The sequence below is a fragment of the Trichosurus vulpecula genome, chromosome 7, assembly GCF_011100635.1.
Source record: "Trichosurus vulpecula isolate mTriVul1 chromosome 7, mTriVul1.pri, whole genome shotgun sequence".
Lineage (NCBI taxonomy): Eukaryota > Metazoa > Chordata > Mammalia > Diprotodontia > Phalangeridae > Trichosurus > Trichosurus vulpecula.
In genome coordinates, this window is record NC_050579.1 from 79,164,037 (window position 1) to 79,172,956 (window position 8,920).

An 8,920-nucleotide genomic window follows, 5' to 3' on the forward strand; every position below is an offset into this window, starting at 1 on the left:
GTTTGATATTCACTTAAACATAAGCAAAGGTCAGCCAAACACAGGAAGACAACCAGCCCCATCCCTTTTCCCTTTCCCCCCTCCCCTTCCTCTCTTTAGTTCCCCTATCCCCAGAGGGTGGACCTAGCCTTTCCCAAAGGTTTATTCTCAGAACTTTGGTCTCCCACAGTGGAACGTGCCACAGATATGGGAATAAAGCTTTCTAGTCAATAGGGAAAACCAAAAATACAAGCTCAGATCTTTAATAAATTCCTATTCTCTCTTCCTGACCCAGTTCTTTCTGTCTTTCTGCCAGGCTTGTGGCAGAAAGTCTGCTGTTACTGCAATTACTGTTCCAAATAAAAGTCAATCCTTCCTGGGAGGAGACTGAAGGAAGTAAATAAGATTTGTCAGCAGACTCTACACCCAAAATCTCTGAACATTTTTTGAGGTTCTCTACATTTTCTGCCTTTGATTTGATCCCAAATGAGACTTCTCCACCCCCATCCCCCAAATGCTGGCAAACAAGTTCACAGATATTTCAAAAGCCCCAACATGGGGAATACCAAACATTAATAAGGTGACTGATTAATGGGCCAATTAAAATACGTAGAAGTGAATTGCAAGAAGGAAATTAAAATATTAAATCCCCGCTAAGAAAGTTACTGGTATTTCATTTCATTCCAGGAAACCCCAGAGTCTATAAATAGAAAGGAAAACTCATACCTTCCACCATCATTCTTACCATAACAGTGGTAAGAGCTGAAGCAAGCTTTCTGCTCTCCATTGTGGGGGAGGGGGAAAGAGGAAGGGGGTGAATGTTTTTGCAACACAGTTATTTGTTAACCTGAATGACTGGTTCTGAAGCAAGGATCACAAAAGAAAGGTTCAAAACTCAATTCAAAACAGTCAGTGTTCTTGAGAGAAAAGTGTATTAATGACCTTTCTCATTAGCTGTTGCTCCAACAAAGATGTGTTCCAGCAGCATCCGATGCTTCCTTCCTGTCAGGGCCTCCACCCAAGGCAATTTTAAACACTCATACTGTGTTATAGCCAAACCATTGCTAAGGATATGGCTAAGTTAAACTTTCAGGACATTGTATTTACTGTTTATTAATATCCTCTAAATTTAATCTTAGTGTGTGTGAATGTCTGTGCATGCAATAATAACATTTATTTTTACCAAGTCAGATATATGGAAATCAACAGAAAATGTACTTTATGGAATCATAGTAGCTTAATGACTACCAAGGTACTTAACTTACCATCCATTTAAAAAATAATAATAATAATTTCATACCTTACTAACACTTTAAAATGGAACCAAGAGAACACTAGCATCTACAAATCTCTAAGTCTCTTTCCATCTATATAAAAAATTTTTGAGAGTAATTTATACTCATTAAGGACATGATTGATGATAAGAGTATTATAGGAATCAGAAAGGCAAGTGTCATTCCATAATGGATGACATCTTTACCATCACCCAATAGAATGAAAGATCTAGGGAACACAGGATCTCATCACTGCTTATTGACTTTAAAAAGCATTGGATTTGGTAAAGTAAGAGACCATTTTAAAATGCATACAATAAAATTATGCTGATGATTATGTGGATTTATTTTGTATCCTGCAACTTTGCTAAAGTTGTTAATAATTTCAAGTAGTTTTTCAGTTGATTCTCTAGGATTCTCTAAGTATAACATATCATCTGCAAAGAGTGATGGATTTTTTTACTCATTGCCTATTCTAATTCCTTCAATTTCTTTTTTTTTCTCTTATTGCTTTGGCTAACATTTCTAGTACTATGTTGAATTATAGTGGTGATAATGGGCATCTGTGTTTCACCCCTGAGTGTACTGGAAAGGCTTCTAGCTTATCCCTATTACAGATGCTTGCTGATGGTTTTAGATAAATATTACTTATTTAGATATTTAGATAAATATTACTTGTCATTTTAAGCCCCATTTACTCCTATGCTCTCTAGTATTCTTAGTAGGAATGGGTATTGTATTTTGTCAAAGGCTTTTTCTGCTTCTATTGAGATAATCATATAATTTCTGTTGGTTTTGTTATGATATGGTCCATTATGCTGTTAGTTTTCCTAATATTGAACAAGCTCTGCATTCTTGATATAAATCCCACCTGGGCATAGTGTATGATCCTTGTGATATATTGCTGTAATCTGCTTGTATTTTTTTTTATTTTTGCATCAATATTCATTAGGGAAATTGGTCTATAATTTTCTTTCTGTTTTGGCTCTTTCTCGTTTAGGTATCAGCACCATATTTGTGTCATAAAAGGAATTCGATAGGACTCTTTCATTGCCTAGTTTTTCCAAGTAGTTTATAAAGTATTGGGATTAATTGTTCTTTAAATGGTAAAATTTGCTTGTGAATCCATCTGGCTCTGGGGATTTTTTATTAGGAAGCTCATTGATGGGTTGCTCAATTTCATTTTCTAAGATTGGGTTATTTAAGCATGTTATTTCTTCTGTTAATCTGGGTAACATATTTTTGTAGATATTCATCCATTTCATTTGGATTATCAAATTTATTGGCATATAATTGGGCAAAATAGTTCCTAACAATTGTTTTAATTTCTTCTTCATTGGCGGTAAATTCACCTCTTTCATTTTTGATACTAGTAATTTGGTTTTCCTTTTTCCTTTATTTAAATCAAATTAACCAATAGTTTATCTATTTTATTGGCTTTTTCATAAAACCAGCTTCTAGTTTCATTTATTAGTTCAATAATTTTACTTTCAATTTTATTAATATCTCCTTTGATTTTCAGGATTTCGAATTTGGTGTTAATTGGGGATTTTTAAATTTGTTGTTTTTTTAGTTGCATGCTTAATTCATTGATCTGCTCTTTCTCTATTTTATTGATGTAAGCACTTAGAGTTATAAATTTTCCCCTAAGTACCACTTTGGCTGCATCTCATAAATTTTGGTATGTTGTCTCATTGTTGTCATTTCCTTTAATGAAATTATCAATTATTTCTATGATTTGTTCTTCGACCCACTTTTTTTTAGAATTAGATTATTTAATTTCCAATTAATTTTAGATCTACCTTTCCATTGTCCATTATCGAATGTAATTTTTATTGTGTTATGAGCTGAAAAGGATGCATTTACTATTTCTGCTTTTCTGCATTTGGTTGTGAAGTTTTTATGTCCTAATACATGATCAATTTTTGTGTAGGTGCCATATACTCCTGAGAAAAAGGCATATTACTTCCAGAGATCTAGCATATCTAACTTTTCCAGAATTTTATTCACCTCCTTAACTTATTTATACTTTATTTTTTGGTTAGATTTATCTAGTTCTGAGAGGGGAAAGTTGAGGTCCCCCACTAGTATAGTTTTGTTGTCTATCTCCTCCTGTAACTCCTTCAACTTCTTCAAAAATTTGGATGCTATACAATTAGATGCATATATATTTCGTATTGACATTACTTCATTGTCTATAGTAACTTTCAGCAAGATATAGTTTCCTTCCTTATCTCTTTTAATTAGATCTATTTTTGCTTTTGCTTTGTCTGAGATTGTGATGCTTTCTTTGCTTCAGCTGAGGCATTACAGATTCTGCTCCAGCCCCTTACCTCTACCCTGTGTTTATCTCTCTGTTTCAGATGTGTTTCTTTTAAAGAACATATAATAGGATTCTGGTTTTTAATCCTTTCTGCTATCTGCTTCTGTTTTATGGGTGAGTTCGTCCCATTCACGTTTATAGTTATTGATGACTAACTATGTATTTCCCTCTATGCTATCTACCCTTATTTCTCTCTCTCTTTCTTTCTCTCTCTCTCTCTCTCTCCCCCCCTCTCAAGTGCTTTACTTCTGATCGCCACCTCCCCTACTCTGTCTTCTTTTTTTATCAGGTTTCCTCTACTCCTTCTATTATCCCTGTCCTTTTTTACTTCCTTAAAGGGTAAGATATATTTCTGTATTCAAAGGAATTCCTTTGAATATTCCTTCTTTGAGCTAATTTTGATGAGAGTAAGGTTTGAGCTTTGCTTGCCACACCCCTCCCCCATCCTCCCCTTTATTATAATAGCTCTTTCATGACTCTTTTATGTGGGATAATTTACCCCATTCAATTCTCCACGCCCCCCCCTCTTCCAGTGTAATCTTCTTTCTCACTCCTTTATTTTGGCTTTTTTGGGGGGTATCATCCCATCAAAGTCAACTTATATCCACACCCACTTTCTATGTATACCTCTTCTAATTGCCCTTATGGCAATAAAGTTGTTAATAGTTACAAATATTTTCTTACCATATAGGAATATAAACAGTTTAACCTTATTGAATCTCTTATGTTTTCTCTTTCCTATTTCTTTTTTACCTTTTTATGTTTCCCTTGAGTCTTGTATTTGGAGGTCAAATTTTTTATTCACCTCTAGTCTTTTAATTAGGGATCTTTGAAAGTCTTCTAATTCATTAAATATCGATACTTCCCCCTGATAGATTATATTCAGTTTTGCTGGGTAAGTGATTCTTGATTGTAATTCCAACTCCTTTAACTTCCAGTACATCATATGCCAAGCTCTCTGGTTCTTTAATGTGGAAGCTGCCAACTGCTATGTAATCCTGACTGTAGCTCCATGATATTTGAATTGTTTCTCTTTGGCTGTTTGCAGTACTTTCTCCTTGATCTGTGAGCTCTGGAATTTGGCTATGATGTTCTTGGGAATTTTCATTTTGGGATCTCTTTCAGGTGGTGATCAGTGAATTCCTTCTAGTATATCAAGGCAGTTTTCCTTGATAATCTCTTGAAAGATGATGTCCAAGCTTTTTTTTTTTAATCATGGTTTTCAGGTAGTACAATAATTTTTATATTATCTCTCTTGGATCTATTTTCTAGGTCAGTTGTTTTCCAATAAGAAATTTCACTTTTTCAGGATTTGGAAAAGCAAGTAAGAGAAGTAGAGGAAAAATTGGGAAGAGAAATGAGAGTGATGCGAGAAAACCATGAAAAACAAGCCAACGACTTGCTAAAGGAGACCCAAAAAAATACTGAAGAAAACAACACCTTAAAAAGTAGACTAACTCAAATGGCAAAAGAGCTCCAAAAAGCCAATGAGGAGAAGAATGCCTTGAAAGGCAGAATTAGCCAAATGGAAAAGGAGGTCCAAAAGACCACTGAAGAAAATACTACCTTAAAAATTAGATTGGAGCAAGTGGACGCTAGTGACTTGAGAAATCAAGATATTATAAAACAGAACCAAAGGAATGAAACAATGGAAGACAATGTGAAATAGCACATTGGAAAAACCACTGACCTGGAAAATAGATCCAGGAGAAATAATTTAAAAATTACTGGACTACCTGAAATCCAGGATCAAAAAAAAGAGCCTAGATATCATCTTTCAAGAAATTATCAAGGAGAACTGCCCAGATATTCTAGAGCCAGAGGGTAAAATAGAAATTGAAAGAATCCACCGATCACCTCCTGAAAAAGATCCCAAAAAGAAAACTCCTAGGAATATTGTCATCAAGTTCCAGAGCTCCCAGATCAAGGAGAAAATACTTCAAGAAAGAAACAATTTGAGTGTTGTGGAAACACAATCAGGATAACACAAGATCTAGCAGCTTCTACATTAAGGGATTGAAGGGCTTGGAATATGATATTCCGGAGGTCAATGGAGCTAGGATTAAAACCAAGAATCACCTACCCAGCAAAACTAAGTATCATGCTCCAAGGCAAAATATGAATTTTCAATAAAATAGAGGACTTTCAAGATTTCTCAGTGAAAAGACCAGAGCTGAATAGAAAATCTGACTTTCAAACACAAAAATTAAGAGAAGCATGAAAAGGTAATTAAGAAAGAGAAATCACAAGGGACTTACTAAAGTTGAACTGTTTTGTTTACATTCCTACATGGAATGATGATGTGTATAATTCATGGGACCTCAGTATTAGGGTAGCTGAAGGGAATATATGTGTGTGTGTGTGTGTGTGTGTGTGTGTATATATATATATATATATATACACACATAGACAGAGGGCACAGTGTGAGTTGAATATGAAGGGATGATATCTAAAAAAGTAAAATCAAATTAAGGAATGAGAGAGGAATATATTGAGAGAGGGAGAAAGGGAGAGATAGAATGGGGTAAATTATCTCACATAAAAGTGGCAAGAAAAAGCAGTTCTGTTGGGAGGGAAGAGGGGGAAGGTGAGGGGGAACCAGTGAATCTTGCTCTCATCAGATTTGACCTGAGGAGAGAATAACACACACACTCAATTGGGTATCTTTCCCCACAGGAAAGGAGGAAGGAGATCAAAAACGGGGGACGACAGAAGGGAGGGCAGATAGGGGGAAGAGGTAATCAAAAGTAAACACTTTTGAAAAGGGACAGGGTCAAGCGAGAAAATTGGATAAAGGGGGATAGGATAGGAAGGAGCAAAATATAGTTAGTCTTTCATAACATGAGTATTGTGGAAAGGTTTTGCATAATGATACGCATGTGACCTATGTTGAATTGCTTGCCTTCTTAGGGAGGGTGGGTCAGGAGGGAAGAGGGGAGAGAATTTGGAACTCAAAGTTTTAAAAGAAGATGTTCAAAAAAAAATAGTTTTTGCATGCAACTAGGAAATAAGATATACAGGCAATGGGGCATAAACATCTATCTTGCCCTACAAGAAAGTAAGGGAAAAGGGGATGGGGGGGAGTGGGGTGACAGAAGGGAGGGCTGACTGGGGAGTGGGGCAACCAGAATATATGCCATCTTGGAGTGGTGGGGAGGGTAGAAATGGGAAGAAAATTTGTAATTCAAACTTGTGAAAATGCTGAAAACTAAAAATATTAAATAATGATTTAAACTAAAAAAAAAAACGATTCCACTTTTTCCATTTTGCTTCATTGTATCTTGATGCCTTTTTGAGTTTTTTGGGTGGGGCATGAGCCAAAATTTATTTTTCTTTGAGGCTTCATATGTAACCATTTTTGACATTATTGTCTTCTAAGTTTATGCCTTGATCCTCCCTGTCACCATAGTGTGGGAGGGTTCCCTTAACACCAATAGTCTAACAGAATTGTTACATAGCTATAGGTCACGGAATACTATAGGCTCCTCAGAATTAAAATTGAGTTTCACTCGAAGGGTAATGACAAAGCACAAGGTTCATGTGAGCAAACTGCTGTGCATAGCAAATAAATTATCACGAAGAAGAAAAGGCTATCATCCAAGGAAATTATAATACATAAAGAAAACAGACTGGTCATGTGGTGAGAGTCAGGAATTGCCATTAGGAGGCAGCTAGGTGGCACAGGGAGTAGAGCACCAGCCCTAGAGTCAGGAGGACCTGAGTTCAAATCTGGTCTCAGACACTTGACACATTGTTCATGGGGTTTTCTTAGCAAAGAAAACTAGAGTAGTTTGCCATTTCCTGCTCCAGCTCATTTTACAGATGCGGCAAATAGGGGTTAAGTGACCTGCCCAAGGTCAAATAGCTAGTAAATGTTTGAAGCCAGATTTGAACTCAGGTCTTCCTGATTCCAACCACAGTGCCCTACCCCCTTTCCCACCCAGCTGCCTCATCTTTACCTCTGGAACTCCCTATTTGCCTTTAAGGTTTAGCTCAAGTGCTACCTATTTATTATAAGAGGCCTTTCCCAATCCCCCAAATTATTACTGCTCCCCTCTCAAATTACTTTGTAAATATATATCAGGTGTGAGCAAGGGAATCCTTGATTTACTCAACTGGGGCACCTCCCATGCAACTGAATACAGGCTCTCGCTCCTTGTTGAACAACATTTGCTTTGCTAGGATGACAAAAGGAGCTGTGTCCAGTGAAAAGGGCTACACCAAAGATGATTGGCAACTAAGAATGAGTCGGTGGCTTCTAGTTGGGAAGAGAACTAATTCCACTTTCTTTTGGTTCTCTTTTCCAGGGTTTGCAGCCAGGGGAAGGGTTGGGGGGGTGGTGAGGAGATGGAAACTTAGATCTGACATTGGATTGTATATATGGGGTGAATGTGACTTTTGAATTGAGGTGCCACCGAGGCTGTGAGCCTAGGTGACTGAGAGGCTCATAATGCCCTCGACAGATTTAGGCATGTTAAGTTCCTTATACTAATGAGATAATAGGCCCAGTCCCTATACCTGGGGTGGAGAACCTGCGACCTATCTCCTAACCCAAGGCACAAGCCTGCCGATTTTGCTCGTTTGCTCAAAAAGCATCTTAAGTGATTTACTTTAGGATGAAATATAAACTCTTTAGCCCGCTATGATTTGGCTCCAACTGACCTTTCTAGGTTTATTTCACATTTTTTCCCCGTACATATATTCTTCATTTCAGCTGGATTGGACTATTAATCATTTCTGAATCTCCACCTGACATCTGATGTTACCTCCATGCCCACAACGCACTTTCTTCATTTCTGCTTTTCAGAATCTCCTTCCTTCGAGGTCCAGCTCAGGAGTTACCTTTCTACCAAGTCTTCCCAGGTCATTCCTCACCTATCCACTTACTCCCCCAGCTAAAAGCATGTTTTCCCTTCTCAACTTTCATAAATGCTTTGGATTTCACCTTTACCCCATCACAATCAACCTGGCATTAACCTATCTGTATATATGTCACACCCCCTAGGAGAATATAAGCTCCTTAAGGAAAGGGGCTGTTTGAATTTTTTTTTCCATCTGTATGCCTCATCCTAACACCTAATATGATGCCTTATGCAAAAGAGGCACTTTAGAAATGCTTGTTGGATTGAATTGACTTCAAGTTGGAAGGTGTGGCCATCACTTAGGAGATTAAGTTCAGAATTCAAAGTGAATTTGAGAGTAAGACATAAGTGAATCTATCATGCCAAGGAAATATGTGAAGAAGCAAAATCAGGGAAGGAATGACCAGCTGTGTGTGAGAAAAAAGAGAGCACATGAATTAGTAAGGAAAGATGCATGAAATAATGTTTAAGCATGTCTAAAT